Source organism: Bidens hawaiensis, unplaced genomic scaffold, assembly GCF_021521415.1.
Source record: "Bidens hawaiensis isolate Kalapana, Puna unplaced genomic scaffold, B.hawaiensis_p1.1 tig00056756_1, whole genome shotgun sequence".
NCBI lineage: Eukaryota > Viridiplantae > Streptophyta > Magnoliopsida > Asterales > Asteraceae > Bidens > Bidens hawaiensis.
This window is the reverse complement of record NW_027500217.1, coordinates 11,512-35,065: the sequence shown is the minus strand read 5'-3', so window position 1 is coordinate 35,065 and position 23,554 is coordinate 11,512. Positions and strand designations below refer to the sequence as shown.

The following is a 23,554-nucleotide window of genomic DNA, read 5'->3' as shown; positions in this document are numbered from 1 at the left end:
TCTATCTCTGAGGATTACGGTATTCTGGTACAACCTTGTGGGTCTTGTCCAATTGTGGCCGTTATGTCGGCCCCCACTTTGTCTTTTTCGTGTATAATGCAACTTCCTTTCTTGTAGAAGTGTTTACCAGGTATTACCCCATATAATTCCAAAATACAATCTTTTTACCATCTTGTAAAAAAAGTACTTTTAACGAGTAAAACAAAAATCAATTTTTAAAAATATATTGTTATTTCCAATTCTTTTATCGTTGGATCTGAGAAGAGTATATCCTCTTGCAACTATCCTATTTTCCTTAATACGATTTGTTTGTTTTAATACATTGGTTAACAATCTATATTAATGAAAAAATAACATTGTAATAAGAGCCTAACATCACCTTAAGGAAGACACATAGATTATATGGTGGGACGGACTTTACTAAAGCCACATGTCGTGGTAACGTAATGCCATAATCAATGGTAGATCACGATGTCTTGGCTAACTGGCATCCAAAACCTCCGTTAAGTCTTGGCATGTGAGGGTATTTAAGTCACTTTACGCATACTTTTAAAGTATTTATAATTAAAAACAAATTAAATATTATTAGAAAAAGAAACTAAATAAAATAAGTTAAACAAAAAGTCCGTTAAATCTTGGCATGTTTGGATTTAACTGAGTTTTTGGATAACAGTTAATATAAATGACAAAAAGCGAATTTATTTTGTCATACAAAGGAGACAGCCCGCAAATAAACTTTTTAGATGACCTGATCCATAAATCGCATATCTTTAAATGACAAAATTTGTAATTCTGTCTAAATTCAAATATTTAAAGTTGCCATGTTTTTACATAAATTAAAAGAGTGCGAGTTTACACTTTCAAAAGCCCAAAACCCTTTCCTATCCTTCTCAAATCACAGTGCCATGTAGATCCGGCTCACGCTCGTCGGTCTTGGTTTCATTCAATATAGTATGCAGATATGTTTTTACAAGCTCAAATCTATTCTCATTTCATTTTCGTTTCATTTGATAAACTTCAGAATTGAGTGTACATAATCGAGTTCATATCTCATTTCGTTTACGTTTCATTTGATATAGTCTGAAGATCTGGTTTGTTCAAGCAGTTTTTTTCTCATTTGATTTCTTCTTCGAATTCAACCATTTCCCATGCTTCTCAAATTACAGTGCCATGTAGATCCGGTTCACACTCATCGGTTTTGGTATCATTCCATATAGTGTGCAGATCTGATCTTACAAGCTCAAATCTATTCTCATTTCGTATTTTTATACATCATTTGATCTTGTTCATAGGCTGGCCTGATGTATTGTTTTTGTGGGGACACTAATGTAGAATTCTTGATTTGAAGTTGATTAGGTGTATGGAATGCTAGATTGTTCGACCGTGATTTCACGGTTTAAGGAAATTTCATATTCATGGTTTAAGGCAACTAATTGAGTTCTTTCTCAACAACATCCCTTCTGTTTTTGTAGATTATTATCTTCGAGGTTGTGTTAGACATCACAGCCACACCCCTTGCCACAGAGAGTCACATCTCTAATTTCGCTCCAAACCAATCACTGCCATCTCCACATTATTCTGCCATGCCGTTTAGCTCCAACTGCTGCTCACCGGCACCAGTGCGTCTTGGCAGGCAGCGCAGGCGGACTGCCCACGTCAAGGTATATGAGATTCACCATTTTTTGTAATAACGACCATATAAGTTATACAGACAAACCGGTTTTATTTTTGACCATATAAGTGAGTGTTTGGGTGAGCTTCTAAATTTAATCTGAAGGGTGTTGCTATGGAGACGTCATCAATATGTGTCAGTGCAAACCATTATATAATTAAAATTCAAATTTCAAATTCTCTCTCATCCTCATCCATTCAATTCATTTCATTTCAAACTTCACCATTTAGATCAGCCGGCTACTTTCCAACTCCGTCGTCGAAGTTTGTTTCGGTGGTGGTTACCGCCGGAAAGGTCGTCGACGGACCCGATCCGTCGGGAAAATCCCTTGAAATAACGTGCTACACCTATACCTACGAGGGGTTTGAGATGAATGAGCTCAGTCCTTACATACCGCTGACCCATGCGCCGACGGCGGCGAGGAAGAAGAAACCGCCAGCCGCCGGTCGAAGACGCAACCACAGAAGGCCGTCGTCGGTGGCCGGAAGGCCAATTCGAAACCTAAAGCTGAAACCGTTAAAGGTTTTAAAGCTAAAGCTGTGAAACTTGCCAAGGATCTCGCCTTGGTGAATCAAAAGACCGGCGGAATTACCAAAGTCGGTGAAAACGGTAAAACAAACGGCACGATAATGAAAACGGCAACGGCAACGGTGGTGGAAATGGCGGCGACGGTCATGCTTCGGGAACTGTTGCTGAATCCGTCGGAGAAGCTGGAGCTGAACTCATGGAAACAGTCCATGAAGTTATGTCCTCTGTCACAAGAATTTTTGGTGGTTAGATCTGGATAGGGTTCAGAGCATCTACAACGGTGTGAGTGGCCCGAGGTCCGAACACAGTTGGCAAGCAACGGACGTATATCAACCGGACGTCACCATTGTAGAGCCAAAGTTTGGTGAAGAAGTCTGGCTCTGCAGACGTGAGAAGGACGGATAGATGTGGGGCCCTTCGTATATTAATTAATAAGAAAACAGTTTAAAAACCTTTTTTAGTTTAACAATCGATCGATCGAACCCTCAAAATGTATCTTAACTTCCATGAAGGGGTTTTTGATCTAATCGATTGAAGGAGACTAACCGCTATTTCGTTGGTTGTTGTTTAATTTGATGACGGGCGGTTGAATCTCCGACGAACAGGGGCTTATTCTTTTTCTTGATGGTGATAATTGCTCAGATCTGAAATGAAGAAGAAGAGGAGGAGCAGTGGCCGATGGGTTCCCTGTGGTATAATATAATTATTAATATTAGGTTGTTTTTTCTTTTTTTGTTTTTCAAAAGCCATATTTATTAGGTGGTAGATATAATACTTTCTTAGGTGATTAGTATTAATATTAGATGGTTAATATAATAAAGGTACTTTTCTTGATTATTAAATATTAAGTAGCATGTGATGATGTGTCGGTTTGTTATTGTGAAAAAAGTTGGGGTTTTTAAGAAAAGTTTGAAAACTGATGTGACGGTTTGTGAAAGTTTGTTGTTGCGAATGATCTTAGAGGATCGGTGGTGAATAGTGGTGAATAGTGATGTTACAGTTTCTATCTTTGATTATGTTGCTTTTGTATGTTTTCAGTTTATGATGAATAGTGAAGTTACAGTTTCTATCTTTGATTTTTCTCATCAATTAGGTTTTTAAAGTTTAAATTTCATAAAATTTAATAATAAAAACAAATTAATAATTATCAATGATTAGAAAGTTTTAAATACCATAAAATTTAATAATAAAACTCTTTTCGTAGTCATGAACAGAGGTGGAAAAAAACCGTAATAGCCGAAATCACGAACCAGTTCCATACCCGGAACCGGGTTTTTCAAATACCCGATCAATACCTGAAAAATACCCCTAAAATTTTCAATCTATACCCGGAAAAAAACTTGAAAAACCCAAAAATATGGCTTTTTTTCAATACCCGGATATCGAGTATTAATATACTCGGTTCTATACCCGACTCGAATCCAATAAATAGTGTATGGTTTTTAGATGCAATATTCGGGCACGAACCCAATCCGGATATCGCTAATACCCGATCATGCCCGAACCCGATTCCATACTCGAACCCGAGTTTTTCTTATACCCGATTTGTGCACCCTTATACATAAAGATTGTTCATTCAACAGTAAACAAAATTAGATAGTATTGTGTCACCACATGTTTGAAATAACATATTTGTTAGCCTCTATAGATTGCACATTTGCATGAGTCACTATCCATAAATCAAACGTTCAATAATTGAATAGCAATTGAAAATATGAACTGATCATTGCATTCAAATACTAATATTATTATTTCAAAAGTGATAAGTTTGTCAACAAACTTTCATTTTTATAATTAATCAAATACCTTCAAAGTGACAAATGACATTTTATATATTATTTTTTATAATTGTTTTAATTACAATTCAAAATCAATATCATTCCAATTCAAAATTAGTATAGCAGAATACATTTTTATCGGCACTCAATTGATAGGTTCTAATCCTATCAATCATCGTTGCCTATTGCATTCAAATTCATCCAGGTAATTATCAAACCTTTGTAATCAAATTCACAATGCTTAATCGCCTCACATAAAATGATTAAATCAGATTACAGGTTCAATCGATTCTCAATTTCTATCGGATTCAATCGATTCACTTTCTCAGAGCGTGTTCGTTTCACAGAATGGAACGGAATTGGAATTGGAATTTGCATAGGATTTGGAATAGAAAGGAATTGGATTTGGAATCTGAACATTCCAATAGGAATTAAAATTCAAAGGAATTGAAATCCAATTCCATTTTTGGTGTAATCGTTTGACAAATGAATTGGAATCGGTTTTCTTTTTTTTTTAACAAGGATAACGGCGGAAACATTTTATTTTTTTAGATTTTTTGTATATTATTTATATTTTGCGTTATAATTTTTTTATTTTTTGAATTTTTTATGGGTTTTCTATTAAGATAAAAAACCCCTCAAAAAATATTCAAAAATGATAATAAAAAATCCATAACTCAAAATATAAATTAAAAACTAAAAAACCAAAAAGGTTAAAATGTTTTATTCGTTGTCCTCGGTTAAAAAAATCTCGAGAAAAGAATCCAATGAATTTCCTTGAATTCATTTACATTTTGGAAGGATTTGGAATCCCTTTATTTAAGGGAATTTGAAGGAATTGAATTCCAATTATAATTCCAATTCTTTGAACCGAACACACCAAAATGGAATTAAGATTCCAATTCCAACGAAACGAACACGCCGTGTCATGGGATTTTAATTCCAATTCCTTTGAATTCTCACGAATTCTGTGAAACGAACACGCTTCATTTTCAATCGGATTCAATCGATCAATCTTTGTAATTGTATTCACAAGTACAATTGATCAATCTTCGTAATGCAATTCATGTCATTCGAATATTGTAATTTGATTAACGTATTTTATTATATGTAAGCCTTGGTCTTTTGATCTTTTATGTAAACATGACAAAAATATAAGATTATTTAATAGAAGACTGGTTATTAATTAAGTCATGTCTGCTTTGTATTAAATGGAAATTTAACTATAAATTTTGTATGAACAATTGTACTATATGTAAATTACCGGATCTTCACACTCCTTATGACCTTATTGATCTTCACACTCCTTATGACCTTTTAGGCCATTCAATAATTAAAACTTATTGATATCTTAGAGGGCATTTAGGAATGAGTAATTATAAATTGATAATTTAAACATATTGATACTTAGCTATTTCTTATTGCTCTTGATACATTATAGGCGGGCTTTTGGTTAATTTCTTAAATTGATATGAATGTAATTCATGGTTTTTTATGAGTAGTTGTATACTATTCATGTTGGTTTATCTGTTTTGCACTATTTGGCTTATTATTGTTCATGATTCTTTGTTGATTTTCATAATCCTAATACTCATTCGATGTCATTGGGTTGCTTTTACTTTTAGATATTTTGTTGGTTTTCATAGTCCTAATACTCAATTCTTAAATGTGTTTATTTTCATAAATTTCAATATATATTTTAAATTGTTTTAGATGTTTTATTTTAAATTTTATTTTGTTGGGTGTTGCCTTTGATGGTTATTAAATACACTTTTACAACATGAAAACAATTTAATCTTTGGCAAGATGCAGATTGTAGGATGAACTTTTGCTTCGCCTTAGGTTTGTTAAATGCGTTAAAGAATTGAGGTTTTGTTTTTGTTTGTTCTCGATTAAGATTTTATTTTGTCGAATGATTTCATTTAGAGGTTTTCTTTGTGGAGTTGATACATGCTTGTAAAGATTTATCATCATTTTGTAAAGAGTTTCCCAAACTTTAATTATCTGTAACAGTTGTTTTTTATTTAACTTTATTTATGGTACTTAATCCATTTATGATGGCAGCTCCGTGGAAGCAAAAACATCTTGGGGTCTGTCTCACAATCCATCGTCCCAACTAAAAATCAATGATGAAGAGGAATGGATGATCATAGTATTCAAGAGTGAAGATGATTGATAGTCTCTTTAAACCCGTTGCACCCAAACAAGATGAAGGAATGATCATGTTAATATTATATAGCCTTTCTACAAGATTTTATGAAGTTTAGGTAACTAAGTTGGAATATTTTTGTGGTGTTAGGCAACTGTTGGAAGATTTTTATTTCTCTCTTTAAACCTGTTGCACCCAATCAAGATGAAGGAATGATTAAGTTTATATGTTGGCGTTTTGTTATACAGGCCACAAAGAATTGCTTGATCCACCCATTACCAAGGACTTGTGGAACAGATTGGTTCCTCTGCGGATGAGTTGCAAGAGGTCATGCCTGTCATCCTCTCCACATTTATACTTTTATATATACATGTTGAATATTATGTGTTTTTTGAAGACATGGCAAAACTAATTTGATTTGGTACTTTGATACTTTTAGATAATGGCTTAAAAAATTGGGTGGTGACGGGATCCGGAACAAGGAGGGATAAAGACAATCTTACTAGATTCGCCTAATAGGGCGGGCACCTTTCTGACCCGAAAGCTTCTGTAACTGAATTCAGATGGCCTAGAAGCCAAGACCAGGTATTGTTTGCGAGTTTGGTAATTGTTTGAAATGGGATGGAGTGAGAGTACTTATTTTTTAAACTGGGCTAAATGGGCCAACCGGCTTGGGTTGACCTGCAAACTTTGTATATCTTTTTGTCCATTTTTTATATAACTGATGCATTAATAGATTACAAATTCGTTAAGGTCATACGTAGTGGGCAAAGATTATGGGCAATAGAGAGAACGGTACGTATGGTTGCCGGTTTTACTACCGGACAGAACGTGTCTTCATAGTCAATTCCCATAGTTTGAGATTTACCATTAACCACTAGTCGAGCCTTATAACGCTCAAGTGACCCATCAGAATTAAATTTGTGGAGAAAAAGCCACATGCACCTGATGACCGGCCGATCTGACGATCTGGGACAAGTTCCCATGTCTCATTTTCATGTAAAGCGCTTAACTCAGCCTGCATGGCAGACATCCAATTAGGGTCGGCAAAGGCTTTGGCATAAGAGGTGGGGATCGGGGAGATAATTTTGGTCACAAAGGTGCGGTGAGCTTTGGAGCGGGTGGTCATGGGGTGTGTGTTTGTAGGTTGGGGTGGAACGGCCGGTTGTGAATGGGATGGCTGAAGTGGGGCTCAGGTGTTGTGGTGGCGGCTGAGGTAGTAGTGGGGACGGCGGTAGGTGGCTGTGGCGGTTTAGCTGACGCGAATAGGTATGTTGGAAGGAGAGGTTGAGTGTAAACGGGCAGGTAGGGCGGCTGAGGTGGGTACGGTTGGGGCGAAGGTGAAGCCGGGTGGTATAGACTCATCAAGTTGAGGTGAAATCTGGATCGTTTAAACTCCATAATTTCCTTCTAGAAGGGGAAGTTACAAGAAGTTATTTGTTTTCTTCAACTTCCTACACACGTCGCGTTGCTAATAACCGCTGCTACTCCCGGTAAGATAGGGAACGACACCTATATCACCCCAGTACTCTCCGTTCAACCCTTCTACCAAAAAATAGAAAAATGGTTTCCTCTTCATCATCTTCTGTAACTATTTTCTTTCTCCATCATCTTCAGCTTCGTTTAGTTATTTTAGCAATGTTTACGAGTAGGAATTGGTTGTTGACGGATGTGTTTATATGATATGATGTTGGATCAAGTGAAACCAGAAAAGGATTGCTCTAATTTGTGTTTTTCATTCGTTTGAATTTGGTTTATTATGTTGTTGTCTTTGATATATATTATAATTTCAAGATCATGGGATTTATTATGTTTGTTGATTCTTTGCAACTGTAAATCCATTAATTTTTAGGTTTGTTTTTTTATTTCATCAGGAAGAAGTGATCGTTGATGCGTCTGTAGTAAAAGAAGTGATCGTTGATGCGTCTGTAGTAATGAGTTGAAGGAACTTGACAGTTGTCATAATGTTCAAGCTAAAGGATTTACAAAATACTAAACTATTTGTGTTGTGGTACCTTCTGCAACACACCGGCCTGTTGTGAGCTTATGAGGCAGGTTCAGATAGTTAGCGTGCAATGGTGATACATCTTCATTCATGTTCCAATCTTGATGAACACAATTGTTATTTCAAATGTTAGATAATGTATTTTCTTGCTTTTGTTTTTAAATTATAAAGATTTTATTTCTACTGATGAAACATAGATATTACATCAATATAGCAGGTAGGCGGGCAACAAGCTGCGCCGCCACCCCTTTCTGAATTGCAAACCCTAACCTGCTAAAGACATACCCCTGCCCCTTTGGAGTCGACACATTGCTATGCACAACCTTTTGGACCCTGGTTAGAAAACGGATAGCTTCCGGTGCCAAGGAGCCAAATGTATCAAAAGCCAGAGGGACAAAAACATGTTGGTTCTCTTCGCAGGCTTTAGCATGTTTCTCCACCTTCTTCGTTTCAGCCCTTTTTATTGCTTGCCCGGCTACAAACCCATTATCCCTCAAACCAGCTAAGGGAGATACCCCTGTGAGGTCAACACAAGCGTGTTTTCCCCCGGCCCAACCAAAGACGAGCAAATCTGCCGGTCGTAGAGTGGATCTCCCTTCCGTGGGGTCTGTAAGGAAGTTTACGGGGGCTTCCTTTTTAGCTGATATCCCAGCTCGCCTTAAGATGTCCCAAAGAACGTCCCGCACCCAATCATGTCGGTATTTGAACCCAGGCATCTCCTTACAATGAACCGCATGCTTTCCGAATTTATCCAGGCAGGCCTTACGGCAGATCGGACATGTTTCGTCTTCGGGGTACATTGGGACCATCAAACGGTACTTAAGAATGGCCCTATACTCGACCGCAGACATGCTTTGGCCCAAGCCATCAATCGGGATAACGGTCAGAAAATCTTGGGCATGAGGACCTTGTAAGCATTCAAAAACCGCCTTCTGTCGGGGGGACAATCCAAAAACTTCTCCCAGGCTCTGAGCGATTTTTCCAAAAAGGGCATTCGCCAAAGTTTTTTGAGGCTTTGGTGGGGCGGTGTCCATATTAGAGAAACCGCCAATGTCAAAGTCTGGGAGAGCGCCATTTAGGCGTTCCAGGGCCTGCACGTAGTCTGGGTCCAGGTCGACAACTCCGCTGTTCCTTAAGATGTGATTCTGTAGCTTCCAAGACTGAGCCCTCGACGCTACAAAAGCGTAAACCCCGACATCATGAGCCGAAAGAAGGCCTAAACCCCCTAAGCGCATCGGTAAAGATGCAAGTCGCCACTGAAGATCACCAAAGAACGGGCCTCCACATACAACTATGTCTTCGATGGCTTCTCGTAGCCCCTTATCAAAACAGGATACCGCATCATCCATCATATGGGGGTGGCAGGTTCGTAACCCAAAAAGCAACTTAGCAACCCCCATGCAAGACCTAAGCAGGAGGAGTTCGCTCTGGGGATCCCTAAGGCAAGGCAAGAGTTTCATAAGATCAACCGCACGAGATGCTCTCCGCCTCGCCAAAAAGTTTCATAGATTATCATTGTAAGTGTTCAACTTTATAGTTTCTTAATCATACTTAAAGTATCATATTACTTGTAAATTAAAGAAATTAAAGTGTCTTTTGCTTTCGGTTGTTTTTATTTGGATTTTAGTCATAATACAGGCAGTGGATTCTGAGCTGGTGCTGGACAGAGAGAACAAGGTACTGTTTTATGGCAATTTGTTGTTACAGTTGGATATTACTTGTATATTTTCTTTTTATAACTAACTTTCAACACACAAGCAGGCATTAATTTTTACTTAAGTTGTTAAATTCATTAAGTACATTCAGTAAATGTTACATTTTGGTACTATATACCATAAGATTGATGATATATGTCTGCTTAACAATGTGTTCTCCTGTTAGATTAATGTCTCTGCGTATGATTATTCTTCAGTTGAGATAAACATGGTAATGAACTTATGGGCAATAATCTTTTCACTTTTTTTCTTTCAGGTTTTGTTAATAAAGGTTCTGCAATTAATCTTGTCATCAAAGATTTCGTGATTAAGGATGGGACAATGACAAGAAAATGTATGACTTAGGTGTGTTTTACTCGGAAACAATCGTTAACAAAATAGCCTAATTTTATATATCAACTACACACATTTAATCATGTTGTTTACTTACACATTAACATGGTGTATATATATAGACAGGATCTTTCTTAAATTTATTCAGTATACTTGCATGAACGTTCAGTTTGACATGCTATCTGAACTACTTTTATATCATGCAGGACACTGGTGGGAAGAGCATATATGGCCGGACAGTTGAGAACAAAAAACTTTAATCTTGAGTTAGTCTATTCTTTACAAGGAATCATGTAATCTAATCGAGTCATTTGACATTATAGTTTTAGAAAGCAAATACAGTATACCCTTATGAATGTTATTCTTGGCCTTTAAGGCATGCCTATTGCATATATGATGTTGGAGATTGGATGTATTTACGTAGACAAGTACATGATTAATTTTGATTGCTTTGTGTCTTATATCAATGAATTTCTTCACTTCATTGTAGCTATAATAAACTGCCCTTGGTTTGTAGTTGAGTTTCAACATATTATTAGCCCTAGGATAGTAGGATCCATGGTTGTGTGATATTGCATATGAAATGTGAGGATCATATAAGTGAAGTTGTCTGGAAGATCGCCGATGAGGTTGTTGAATGTTTGACAGATGCCCCTAACCTCTCGATTATTTGCTTTTGTTCTGCTACGGGTATTGCCGTTGTTGTTTGTATCAACTGCAATTTCGTTTTTGGGTTTATTTGATTCACTGGTCGTCCTTAATGCAAGAGTGCTACCATCTTCAATTTGTGGTTAGTAGGTTTATTCTGGTCTCAACTTCAGAGTGTGACAATCTCTGATTAAATACTCATCTTTATCCTTTTTCACTTTGTTTGTTTGTTACAAGGAATAGGTTTTTCGGTTTGGTCTTCAATTTTTTTTTAAGTTGAAACTTAATATCATAGAAACATCCAAACAATTTACAATGAAGTGGCAGGTAAGCGGGCAACAAGCTGCGCCGCAACCCTCTTTTGGATAGCAAACTCAATCCTACTAAAAACAAAGTTTCGGTTCTTATGGGCCGATACGTTACTATGCACAACTTTCTGAACCCTATTCAAAAGGTCCACGGCATCCGGAGCTAAGAAACCAAAAGTGTCAAAGGCGAAGGGGATAAACACGAGTTGATTCTCCAAACAAGCTCTCTCGTGTCTTCAATTCGACAAGGAATACCACGCGTAAAGGGAAGCCACTTTTCCGTTTCATATATCTTTGCAAATAAAAGGTTGTGCATCTATAGAGATGGCTACTGTATGATGTTCTTTTGGTGGAAAAAAAATACATACTGTATTTTCTGAATTATTACCAACTCTAGCAATTTTGCCAACAAATACCTACCAGCAGCTTTACAAGTTACAATTATACATGATTGACCAATATTCTAACTTGATATGCAGGAAGGTGAGTTCAAAGCACTAGCTAAAAAGCATAAGATACTACATAATTAAACCCTTTTAGTGGCTTACAAGGGTCAGACTAGGTATCAAATTAAAGCAAATTGGATCAGGTTGGGTAACAAGTGAAAATGGATATGTAACGGGTCTGGTCGAACTGTTTAAAATGGGTCAGTCAGATTGGGTAAAAGGTCGAAACGAATCAGGTCAGGTTGTTTAACCGTTAACGGTCTAAATAGGTTTGGTCAGATTGGGGAGCAGGTTAGCTAATGGGAAAACAACATTGATGGACCATTCCATAATGTCTTCCAGCTTAAAGTCCATATTTAATAAAATAAATGAATAATATATGCAAACCTAAAAGTTTACTCTATAACCCAAAATGTGTTTCTGAATCAACTTGATTACTAATACTTCGCATCATTAAGTATTGGTAATGGTTTAGCCTTTGACTTGATTTCTTGCACTTTGCAGCGCATAAACTAAATGATAAAGATAAAGCAAGCTAAATTTGGCATTTTCTTTTCATATGGATGTGGTTAACATTTTGACAGGTGATCATTATATGACATTTCTATTTATTAATCACATTTTGTTAATTTTTCCTTACAGAGTTAGTTAAGCCTATTAGTTTTGCACACTTCACTTTGAACCTCCATCGGATGACTTTCATGGTGAAAATCACACCCGTGAGCTTACGGTGAAGTGTTTGATCATCAATATAAGGCGTAGTCACAAATGCAGCGAAGAATAAAGCCACTTTCCTAATTTAGTTAACTCAAGTTAGAACGTGTTAAAAGTCGTCCTTAGAGCAGTATTTGTTTATCTTCGGCATTCTTTAAAAGTTAAAACAATTTGACAATTTATATTACTTTTATGTATTTGTTGATGTTTACTTTGTACATTATGTTTCCTTATATGTGTGCGGCTCAAGTTTTTACAGTTTAACAGCTTTGCCGCAATGCGGCGGATCTTAATACTGGTTCTTTTACAAATACATAAACATATCACAACTGATTATTACAAAAATACTCAAAAATTACATAATTACATCAATTAAAGTTGTTACAAGTTACCAATAATCTTCACAAGAGCAACTTCCATCCCGAAAACAATGAAACCGATTAGCATCTCGTACATTAATAACCCGATTGGTAACTTTAGAGATCAGTTTTATGCTAAAATGGCAATCATCGCATATCCTCAAATTTTTAATAATGCGAATCGGTTCGTCTTTATCTGTTTTCAACAAGGCATATGCTACTGCAAGCTTTTCACTATGATAACCAATATAACCTTCCTTTTGTTCATCTTCAACATCATGTAACACATTACTAATATCAGGCACATAACCAAGTGACTTAATCTTACCGAACACGTCCTTCAACTTTTCATGAATTTCAAAAAACTTCGGATGTTTATTATCATCCGAAACAAACACATATGTTTGGTTCTTGATCTCCAACCAACTCAACCCGGGCTCTTTCTTTATCTTTCTTTTCTTCATTAACTCACGGGTTTCGGTTACCCGACCCCACTTATTAGCCTTGGCATGAATATTAGACAAAAGGGTACAAGTCCCCACGTCGTTCGGGTCTAAATTCAAAATAATGTTCCCAATTTCGGTACCTAAAGTATAGTTTCTATGAATATTACACGCGTTAAGCAAAATACGCCAGGCAATCGTGTCCCATTTAACCGGCGTTGAAAGCATGAAATCTTTAGCTTCGGGTAACCGGCCTGCTTTGCTTAAAAGTCCGACAATGCACGTATAATGCTCCAACCCGGGATCAACGCCCTTTTCCTTCATTAACTCGTTAAAGAAACGAAATCCTAATTCAACATTTCCCAAATGCACACACGCAGTAAGAACACCAACAAACGTCACGTGATTAGGATTTTCAACGGTTTTCAACATTTCTTGAAATAAAGTCAACGACTTTTTACCAAGACCATGATGGGCGTAACCACATATAATACTATTCCACGTTACAATATCGCGATTAACCATACCTGAAAATATTCTATTTGCAGCTTCAATGTCACCAGTTTTTGAGTACATGTCGATTAAAGAATTCCCAACATTCTTATGACCCACGAACCCGTTTTTCTCTACAAACGCGTGCAACGAATACCCGTACCCTAACACGATAATCCACTACTTGCATTTAAAACTACAGAAAATGTAGACTCGTTTGGGGCAATTTCTTCACATTGCATACCGCAAAACAACTTTAACGACTCCTCAAACAACCCGTGTTGTGAATACGCCGACAACATAGCAGTCCAAGAAACCTCGTTTCGGTCCCGACACCTGTCAAAAACTTTTCTCGCGCTTGAAACATCTTTACATTTCCCATACATGTCAATAACCGCACTACACACAAACACATCAAATTCAACATCACTTTTTAACAACCGGTTATGAACTTGACGTCCTAATCGCAAACGTTTAAGGCGCGCGCAAAGGTTAAAACTATAAACATAAGTAGCTTTATTCCACACCAAATTATCAACATCCATTCTTGTTAATATACCCAATGCTTCATTTAACCAATCATTATCAACAAGTCCACTTAATATATGATTATAAGTACATATATCCGACCTCGGGACCGAATCCAAAACCTCCATAGCCTCTTTAACATCTGACAACACGGAATACAACCTTACAAGCGCATTCTTCACGTACTGATAAAACACTAAACCCGATTTCAACACGTACCCGTGACATTGCCTGCCCGATAAAGCGCACCCGAGGTTCGCACACGAAGAAATAACCGTCGAAAATATAACTCGTTCGGGTCGAATTCTTCGAAATTGCTCAAACCCATTGATTGAAATAGTCTTAGGACTTCATAATCCATGTGGGTTTTGGAGTACCCGGATAATAAAGTACTCCATGAAATTACGTTTCGTTCGGGCATTTGGTCGAACACTTGGTGGGCATATTGTAATTCTTTGCATTTTGAGTAGAGGCTGATTAAAGAGTTTGAATTGTGTGTATGGTGTATGGAGGATTGGTTGGATATGATTAAATGAGCGTGAATTGCTTTGCCGGAGTTGAGGTTTTGAGTTCCGGCGAAGTGGCGTAGGAGAGTGGTGTATTGTGGTGGTCGTGTTATCATTATGGGTTAAGATAGGTTTTATATATAGATGTTAAATTTATATAAAGTTAATTTATAACTTTATAACCTTGAGTAGGCCGTAGGCGATAACAAAGACGTGTAAGTAAAATAAATTCATATAAAAGTATAAAATGTGTCAAAAACTTATTTCCGGTCTATATCGGCCAATAATGCAGGTTATACCGGTTGCGCTAGAGGTGAAAAAAAACCCTAACCTGGAACTGGACGCGAAAAAAAAACCGGAACCGTTTTTTTTATACCCATGATTTTAATACCCGAACTTACCCGGTGTACGGATAGAGTATGCATTTCAGTACAAAAACCCAAACTCGGAACTGGACCCGGTTTGTAACCGGTAACACCCGAAAACCGGAACCGATTTCATACCCGAAACCGGGTTTATTAAATATTCGATCTATACCCAAAAAATACCTGAGGGACCAATAAATACCTCTAAAAAGTGCAACCCTTTTAAAAAAAACTCAATCTATACCCGAAAGATACCCGGAAAACGCTCGAAAAAACTAGAAAATAAGGTTTTTTCAATACCCAAAAATAGGGTATTCAAATACCCGGTCTATGCCCGGCCCAAACCAGATACAATGGTTTTTAGAGACAATACCCGGACCGAACCCTACTCGGTTATTGTCAATACCCGATTTTCCAATATCTGGTTATACCTGAACCCGGTTCCATACCCGAAACCTGGTTTCCGGAAAACCCAATTTGTGCACTTCTAGTTGCGCTCATTAGTCTGGTAAATTAGGCAAACTGTTTAAAGTGTGAAGTTTGAACAACCTAAATTAGTGGTAATATGGGTTTGTACCATTGTAAAAGTGTAAGCCCAATATAAATTTTGGGTTTAAACTTTAAACCGAAAACTTTTAACGGCCCATCCATGAACCATCTACCTCACGATTTTTAGTTTTAACCTTAGCGGTCTTTGATCAGTGTACTATCGAATCGAATCGAATAGCTATAAACATTTCCATCGAGCAACCTTTAAATTAATCTAGTAATGTAATAAAACAAAAGGGTTTTTGGACAGGTGTAATTCTCACAGCAGCCTTCCTCTTTATTTTCACTTTCTATTATTGTGACATCTGCCTTCACAAGAGTAAATCCAGGACAGTTTATTCCAAGCGGAGGTTTTTGTTTCCTTCCATATATATACCCAATTTTGTATTCTTAATAATATCCTCTAGCCATAGCCACAAATTCTGATATTAGGTGTTAATATCAACTAATATAAAACGTTCAGGCTTGTCCTTAAATCCATGAAGATCACATTCATTTAAGTCCATATTGGTCTATTTAGGTTTTTTTTTATATATCAAACAAGTCAAATCATAAAATGTGGTCAAATAGGTTGAAGTTCACCCAAACTGTGCATAAAACGTTCCTAATTGTTTTATATAAATATATATTTGTTATTCTAATACTATTGTTTTGTAACCAGTATTAGTGCTTTAAATTTATAAAAATGGGCAAAAGATAAATGACTCATTTTGAGATATCATTCACCCTCTTGACCCGTCTAAATTTTGAAAAGACGTGTAACTTTTCTTGTATATTTCAGATTAATCCTGATGATGAACTTTGACCTTCGGTTCCTAGGCCTACTGTTCTCTTTGTGGATTGTCTCACGCTCTCATTTTCTAAAATTATTATTATTATTATCTGCAAATGAACTTTTAATTTGTGCTTAAATTTTTCTGAAGTTTAAATTTGTTTGCTTCAAATTTTAAATTTTATTTCTTTTGATAATGAGGTCAAACACATGAAAATTGTTTGGTCAAAGCTGGTTGATTTTAAAAAGTACCAATTTGGTTAGGGTCAAAACAGGTTCTTAGCAAAAAGAGTTTGAGTCAAAACGGATTGATTTAAAAAAGTGTTAGTTTGGTTCGGGTCAAAACAAGTTGTGGACAATCTGAATACGGGTTGAAATTAGTCGGTTCAGAAATAAAGGTATCAAAATGGGCCAAAGTGATGCAGTTATTTAAAAATGCAATTTTATACTTTTTATTATCAAACTCTAAGACTAAAATGGTTCTTCTGTGTTCATTATTACTAGGCGGATTAATCCCCAAATGAAAGTTGTACCACTCATCTACTAAGGAGCCTTCTGTAAATATATTGTAAGGAAATCTGAATATCTGTAATTTCGTTTGGTTGCGAGAATGACAATGGATCTTGTCAATATTAGGAATTTAAAGGCCTGCTGGCTAAAGCAAAAATACTATAATAGAGGATCAAAACTCTTCACCATAGACAAACAAGAAATATATTGACTGTGATAATTACATCGAAAGGAAAAATACCATTTTAAGAAGTCCATTATTTCTTGGCTTGTATGATTTTTCTTGTGATAATTTCCTTTTTTGCTTTTAATTATTTTTTAAAATTAATTTAGTAATTATTGCTCATTATATTTGTAAATATAGAAAGAAAAATTATGTAAATTGTAAATGTAAGTATTCAAATATAATATGCATTTGTTTACCATTCAACTTTTATTAAATTCAGCCTTTTTTTATCCAATCCCGTGTAGTACACGGGTTTATAACCTAGTTATCTATATATAGTAAAACACAAACCTGGCGCCACAAAGTTGAAGTTCTAATTCTTTTGACGTTTCCTATATAATATATAATTGTGAAACATATATATAGAGTTATTTGTAACGTGGTGGTTGTTTTGTGTTTGTGTTTAAGGTTTGGTTGTAGTTTGTACCATCTGGGTTCGATTCTCAGCCATGAAAGAAGTTTTTTTTTTTGGTTTATGTAGTTGGTCGTTTATTTTGTTTACATCTGATACTTTCTTTTTAAACGTGTCTTTTATGATTTGGTGGTGACATCGTCAATACGTCAATTCACGACAGTTATACGTGCCGTTATTTTGTGTTGTTTTTTAAATTGTCGACTTTCGCAGCGTATTTATTGTTTGTTTTTTCAATTTAAGTATGTTAATCTGTTTGGGCGTTGATGAATATTAGATCTAATATCGTAATGAACGTAACCGGTACCGTTCGACTCGCAACGACTCGGCGCCACAATGTCCGGGTTTTACCGACCGGATAAACTTCATTTTAAATATGTTGTGTGGTATAAACTATACGACTATTCTGAGTGTTTACTAAATTATTTTTTTTGGTTTAGTGCCAATACCATAGCAAATTCAACTGACACACAATGCGGTTCTTGTTTTGTTTTGTTTTAATTGTCGATTTTCGCTACGTATTTGTTTGATTTTTTTCATTTTAAATATGTTAATTTGTTTAGGTGTTGGTGAATTTTAGTTCTGGTACGTAATGAACGTAACCAGTACCGTCGCGAATACGACTCGCCGCCGCAACGTCCGGGTTTTACCGACCGTATAAATGTCATTTCAAATATGTTATTGTAATATAAAAGTATACGACTTTCTGAATGTTTACTAATTTATTATTTTTTTGTTTAGCGTCAATACCATAACAAATTCAACCGACACCAATCCAATTTGTCTCACTTAATTTGATCATAAGTTGTATGTGTATTAATGTTATTTTGACGTTTACGGATTTATTTTGTTGACTCAGTGTCTTTGCCATTCTAAAGACAATATGACCGACCGAATTAACAATGGGTTTTGGGGTTGGATAATCTATCAAATATTGATTCAGTGTGGAGCAGATAGGTTGACCGAATTCGCAAAGTTGCGTCGCCGTCGCAACGCGGCGGGCTTACATCTAGTTTTTATTATATGTTAACATTTGAATGGTTTATAATCCTTTATTACAAAATAATATGATTTTAGATTAATTTTGAGTTAAAGTTGTACTTTAATGAAATTATTATTACAAGGTTAATGAGTAAACGAAATTAAACTCAACCTGATGCAACCTCTTATTATATATTAAACCCAACCCGGCATAATTGTAACTAGTAACTAATTAGACAAAACCTTTTTAGTTTTAAAAATGTTTATTGATAACTAGTCGGTCTCGAAACCTCACAAGGGAAATCAGCTCTCAATTGTAAATGACTTATCCATTCTAGTAAGTTGTTTTAATGGATTAGACGTACCGTTATAATTGATATTATGACTTATCATGATACAATCGCTTGTACTACTTTAACCCCAACCCAGCATCACTGCAACTAAGGCTAAGGGGTGTGGGGGGCTCTAATGGGGGCTCCAGTGGGGGCTCCAGCCAATAATATTATGACGTGTGGCAGAGAGAGAAACTGGATAAGGGGGGTGTTGGAGCCCCCGTTTGAGCCCCTGGCCCTGGTGTGAAGGGGCTCCAGCAGGGGCTCCAGCGGATTTTTTTTTAAGGTTTTTAAGGTTTTTTTTTTATTAATTCTGAGCTCAACGGCTCTTTTGGGCATCCACACCAGCTTTTTCTCTCTCTTCTCCCGCGACCACACTCACGCCTGCCTGGGGGCTCGCGCCCGTTCGCGCCCCGGTGGTGTGGGGTTAGCGCCTGGGGGCGCGAGCGGAGGGGCTCTCGCGCCCAGGTTAGCGCCCCACACCCCTCAGCCTAATCAGACAAAACCTTTCTATTCCTATTCTAGTTTTACAAATGTTTATTGACAACTAGTCCTCACAAGTGAAACCGGCTCTCTCGATTGTAAATGACTTATCACATATTCAAGTCACACAACGACAGGCAGCAATTAAAAGAAATTCGTCGTTAAAAAAAATAAACAATCCAACTTTTGTTAAAATTATTAAACCAAACCCTTAACTATACAACTTTCCCCAAATTAAAAACTAAACCAAAACCCTAATCCAAATCCTCCATACTATCTCCAATCTCAACCTCCATATCACCACCACTCGCCACCGTAACCACCACCTCCCACCCACCACCGTCACCACTCCTTCGCACCACCTCCTCTTCATCCACCGGCATCTCATACCTACACACCGGACACGATCCATGCACCGTCAACCACTTCATCACACACTCCGAGTGATACCTATGCTTACACGGCATCTGCTTCACTTCACCGGTCAACTCAGTCAAACAGATCGGACAGTCTTCTGGCTCTAATTCGTATTCGTCTAATGGTACGGTGACTGTAGGTAATGATTCGATTGATGATTTTGATGCTGGAAACGGGCCGGGTTTGGTCGGGGCTCCGGAATAGACGGTGTAAACGAGTGGTTCGGATCCGGCTGAGAAGATGGATCGGGCGTGCGAGATGATGAATTCGTGGATGAAGGTTTCGAATTCTGGTGATGGTGATGACGTCATGGTGGTGATAATAATAATAATAATAATAATAATAGAGGAAGGTGTGTTGTTTACTTGTTTATATGAAGGGTGATTGGAAGGTTCTGGAAAAGTTGACTGTTTTTTGAATTGTTTATACGTTATAATTCGGAAGGCGGTGTATAGAGTATTTATGAATTACACCCGTTGATGTTGTTACAAATACAAAGAAAACTGAAACGAAATTAAACCGGTTTGAAATTGATTATGTTGAAATCGGTTTGGAACTGAATGAAATTTGTAGGTTCATAACCGGTTTGTAATTTTCTCTATGGGTGTGTACAAAACCGAAAAGACCGAACCGAAACCGGAACAACCAAAAAAACCGAACCAAAAGAACCAAACCGAATTAGAAACTGGCGGTTCGGTTTTTAACTTTAGAAAAAACCGAAATATTAGTTTTGGTTCGGTTTTGTATTTTGTAAAGAACCAGAAAAGCTGAACCGAACCGAAGTAACAAAAATCATAATAACCATAATATTATATCCGTAACCATTAAAATAAAATTTGTCAATGACTATTTGTTTAGTTTTAACATATGGTTAATAACAAATATATTTAGTTTATGCACATGGTTAATAACTATAATAGCATTGATACTTTTAGTTTTGATTTAAAAGTATCTTTTAATATTTGAGGTCTAAATATTCAATGTTATATTAATTACTCACTTTTGAGCCCGTGTATTACACGGAATTTGTCAAATAACCTCAATTTAGGTATTTAATCATACGTAATTTAGGGGTTTTCTTTTGAATTTATAGATTAGTTTTAATATTATCACACACTTTAAATATTACATATTTAAATTATATATTTTTTTAATATTGAAATAATGTTTCTAGTATGACATAAAATCAATTATTGGTACATAAATATATTAAAGATGTTTTATATGATTAATACGAATGTAAGTTAAATAGTGTTTTACAAATTGTAAGATTATAAATATTGTATTTATTCAACGAAATTTGATGTACACACGTAACTAAATATCTATTATACGATAATGGTTCGTAAATCATTATTTAACTACTTTAACAATTAACTGTTTTATTTTAAACTTATTATGTATATATATTCAATGGTTTATTGTTTATATGTTTTAAAAAAATGATGGAAAACTTTATATATCTAATAGTAAAATTAGATTTAATAGGTTAGTAAAGTTTGTGAATTAAATTACATTAAATACCGTTTTTTCATATGGGTTACAACTAATGGGTCATACCAATTAAACACATGACCTATGAATAGCTTGGATTAAGGAGAATGAAGATTAGAAAATATTGAATGTGATTAGGACACATCATTATTATTATTTTTGTTTATTAGTATAGGTAGATATTATATATTTTCAATGGTTTATTGTTTATATGTTTTTTCAAAAAAAATGATGGAAAACTTTATATATCTAGTAGTAAAATTAGATTTAATGGGTTAGTAAAGTTATTGTGAATTAAATTACATTAAATACCTTTTTTTCATGTGGGTTACAACTAATGGGTCATACAAATTAAACACATGAATCATGGATAGCTTGGATTTAGGATAATGATATTTAGAAAATATTGAATGTGGTTAGGACACATCATCATTATTATTTTTGTTTATTAGTATAGGTAGATAGATATTATATATATTCAATGGTTTATTGTTTATATGTTTTTTTCAAAAAAATGATGGAAAACTTTATATATTTAGTTGTAAAATTAGATTTAATGGGTTAGTAAAGTTATTGTGAATTAAATTACATTAAATGCTTTTTTTTCATATGGGTTACAACTAATGAGTCATACCATCGTCGTGCACAGGTCTAGGACTTGGTCAAATTTATTGAGAGAGAGAGAGAGAACATGGCAGTGGATATTTGTAGTGGTTGTAGAGGTCGGCAGTGGCAGTTAATGGACTGGACTAAACTGATACGACATGAAACTATTGATTAAGAAAGCTAACATATATTTTTTGAACTAAAATCGGTAATTTGGTCAATCACAAGGGCTAAACCGGTATTTAACTCTAATTGTTAAATTGATACATTTGAAAGTGTAAGAAGGCTCCACAACCCACTAGCACTTACGAGTGAATTGTAAAAATCCAACCTCGGATCATACACGGAGTGCCGACTGACTATTCGTATATAATACACAAAGGATAATTGCAATCGCTTTACTACGAAATAGTTAGAAATATTTGTGGTGGTCCAATCATTATTAAATTGTTTGTATTTGTTTATTATTTAATAACTTATCACAAGTACAATTCGATATTCGTATGATAACATATATTAACATTATTTTTTAGATAAATTAAGCTAACAATAGAACGTTGGTGAAACGGGAAGTGTCAACAAAAAGACCCATCCATCCTCTTCTCGTGTTGATGATGATCTAATATGTTTGATAGGATGACTAACAATATCGCTTGTTAATACATTTTAAAGGAAGCTCCACACTTGGACCGTAAATAAGAATCTTTTCACTAGGAAATTGTTGGAAACTAAGTATTTAGGCTCGTCGATACATGGGAAGTTATTTATACCAAAGGTGTCTCATGTAACCAAAAGATAAAGCGGTTACATGCCCAAAAATATATCATCACATGTTTTATGTCCATGGACTTGTAGAAGATAGTATGTGCTTTCATTTAGCCATTTAGGATTAAATAGAGGTCGAACAACTCTTATTAAGATTCATGTATACATTATTTCCGTCTCCTTTTTCTAGCACAATTTTTTTTAAAACCCTTCTAACTAAGCCCAACTGAAAGACAAAAAATTATAATAGCTAGTGTATGAGAACGCACCTGGGTAAACTGAATATGAGGCGCTTTAGAGAACCATCATGCTAAAGATCAAATGATCAATTGTTGTTCTAACAACTTGATGTTCTATGCTCGTGTGTCGCGTGGATACAAATATATGAGATGTTAGTCTCTAAAATCTCTTATGTTTGTTTTGTGTTTTCTAAATTCACACACGAAGAATTTCGCGAAATGTTAAATTCATTGTACAATTATTTTTCCATTGCTAAAACCTAATGAAACACGGTATGTGTATAGCATGTGGTTTTAGAGTCATTGATTAAGTTCTTGTACAAGTTTCTTGATTTTCAAAGCCTCAAGGCATGATGCCTCTAACCTCTTCTATATTTTTTTTACGACATGAACCTTTAGAGTTTAGACTATGAGTAAAGAGGAAGATTGGGTCATCACCACCATGCTAAATCGGCAAGTAAAGTCGTCGGCACAACATCATAGCCAACACGGGGCGTCACTTCCCTTCTCACCAACATGTTAATTGAAAGAAGGTCTTCCACCTTCCATCAATAACATGCATACATATTAATTTTTTATCATTATTTTTATTTAAAATTTTAATTAAAACCACCACACCATTTTAAAAGACTCAATCAGTTAAATGTATTCCACCAACATGGCACTTTAACAAAACCATTTAATGCGTTTATGGCACGTACATGGTATTTGGGTTAGGAGATTATGTGTTTAATATTTGATAAAACTATTTTAACTTTATTAGTTACTCAATTCTTTAG

General features: G+C 35.6%; 1 pseudogene; it reads right to left on the bottom strand.

Moving 5' to 3' along the window:
* Window positions 1-12,600: 12,600 nt before the first annotated feature.
* Window positions 12,601-14,740, bottom strand: LOC143601574 (pentatricopeptide repeat-containing protein At5g39680 pseudogene; annotated as a pseudogene).
* Between the last annotated feature and the right edge of the window lie 8,814 nt (window positions 14,741-23,554).